Source organism: Helianthus annuus, chromosome 13, assembly GCF_002127325.2.
Source record: "Helianthus annuus cultivar XRQ/B chromosome 13, HanXRQr2.0-SUNRISE, whole genome shotgun sequence".
Lineage (NCBI taxonomy): Eukaryota > Viridiplantae > Streptophyta > Magnoliopsida > Asterales > Asteraceae > Helianthus > Helianthus annuus.
The window spans coordinates 140,856,131-140,858,149 of NC_035445.2; the positions used below are offsets into that span (position 1 = coordinate 140,856,131).

At 38.1% G+C, this 2,019-nt stretch overlaps 1 long non-coding RNA gene across 1 annotated transcript; it reads left to right on the top strand.

The window, feature by feature from the left end:
* Positions 1-1,166: 1,166 nt before the first annotated feature.
* On the top strand, positions 1,167-1,433 carry LOC118485466. Its single transcript, XR_004876227.1, has 2 exons — positions 1,167-1,294; positions 1,380-1,433. It is a non-coding gene; the product is annotated as an uncharacterized LOC118485466 (long non-coding RNA).
* The last annotated feature ends 586 nt before the right edge of the window (positions 1,434-2,019 follow it).

A 2,019-nucleotide genomic window follows, 5' to 3' on the forward strand; every position in this document is an offset into this window, starting at 1 on the left:
AAGCTTAAAGGTAGCTTTCAACATAAGAGTAAAAGGTTCTCGCTTTGTGAAGCAAAGATTGAACAGAACTGAATGCTTGCAAGTACTAAAAGATCTTAGAGCAGCATCTATAGTTCCCAAATCTATGAACGAGTATAAAAGTGAAGACTTTTGTCTGAGAAATGCTTGTTTGATCTTCCCTACATTATAGTGAGAACATTATAGGAATTTAACTAACTAGTACATTCAAAAACTTAGGTTCAAAAACCTGGGCTTAAAAACCTGGTCATTTAAGTGAGAACATTATAAGAATTTAAGTATGTGATATTATGTTTTCTAACCAACCCTGTACATTCACCACTCACTAGAGATGCACAAATCAATGTTTGTATGGGATTTCAATTTTTTTATATTTTAATTTGTTATACTATTTGTACCTACAATAGCGAAGAATAGTAAATACTACCATGGATCCAAGCAACCCGAACAACCCGCCACAAACCCCATGGACGACACATGTTGATCTGATGTGGGGGACTCCACAATTTTCTTTTTCAAGCTATAATCAAGTTCCTAACGCGTTCACGCAACTCCCTCAAACCCCGCATCCTACTAGTTTCTTTCAACTTCAACAAATCCAGTTTCAACAACAACTTAAAACGCTCCAACAAAGCCAAAGTCGGCCTATTCATACGAAAGTCCAATCGCAACCGACACCCGATACCCCTTCGTTAGATGATTTGGATGACATTGATCCACCCTACACCCAGCTGACGTGCTAGTTTTTGGTTGGGAGGGTGGGAAACATGCTTGTGTCGATCTCACAGGTGTATCCCCACTAGCCGGGTTCCGGGAAAATGGGTTTGTGGCGGGGCAAGCGGTACTGAAAGCAGAGTCAAAGAAGGTGGAAAAGCACGCGAAAGCTTGTGAGGATAATCAGCATGCCTTTGTCCCCCTGGTGTTTGACACGTTCGGCTCCTTGGCGCCGGAGGCAGTTCGGTTCTTGTCTAGAGTTGAGCGTGTGGTCCATAGCAACTTTTCGACCCCTCAGGGGCGGGGCTTTTTTTTAGTAGATTAGGGTTTTCTATTCAAAAAGGGATGGCGGCGCAGTTTGTTGCTCGTCTACCTGCTATCTTTATGTAATTTGCCCTAATGATTGGAATGAAATATATAAAAAATAACTTAATTAAAAAAAAGCGTTCAAAGAGGCCGGAACAAGTTAATTTAACCACCGGTAGAGGTCAAACTTGGATATCAATCGAAGAGATGGCGTTGGCAAGGGCGTGGACCAATACGTCTACGTGTCCGATCGTAGGTATGTTATACTTTTTTATTTATACTAAAATAATAGTTTATTCAAGATAAAACAACATTTATTTACACGTTAATATTTATTGTAGGTAATAATCAAAAGTCTGATAGTTTTTGGAATGAGGTTTGCAACAAATTTCATGCTAATTTTATTACAATTTCATGTGACTCTTGATTATTGCATGTCTAATGAGCACGGAAGTTATGGTTTGTGTGATTATATGTTTGTGGAGAAACCTATGGGTATGCTCAAATTTCATATCAACAAAAGAAACACTAGCATATTTCTTTCTTTCAAGAAAAAAAAATAGATATGAATACTTCCTAAATTTATCTCCATCTTTTCGAAGTACTAATACACTAATTTACCCGATGTAACCTTGGACGTATGGTCTTCTCCGACTGTACATACCGCTTTGCCTGTTATACCTTGGGAGACAAACGCGTATGCACTGATGGTTTTCATGTGCACCTTGTATTATTTGTCAAAGTTTTTGTCATGGCATCTATTGACAATTATTTAACGACCTATTTTTTGTCGTTCAAACCAAAAATTTACTACAACTATTTGTGTAGTAACCAAAAATTGTGTAGGTTTTCATGTGCACCTTGTATTATTTGACAAAGCTTTTGTCTTGTGGTTGGACTCACATCAACTTTATTAAAGATAATGCGCTGTTCTGTTCTTTCTAAAGCCTCCTTTTCGTGCTTTGGTAATGGAATTCCACT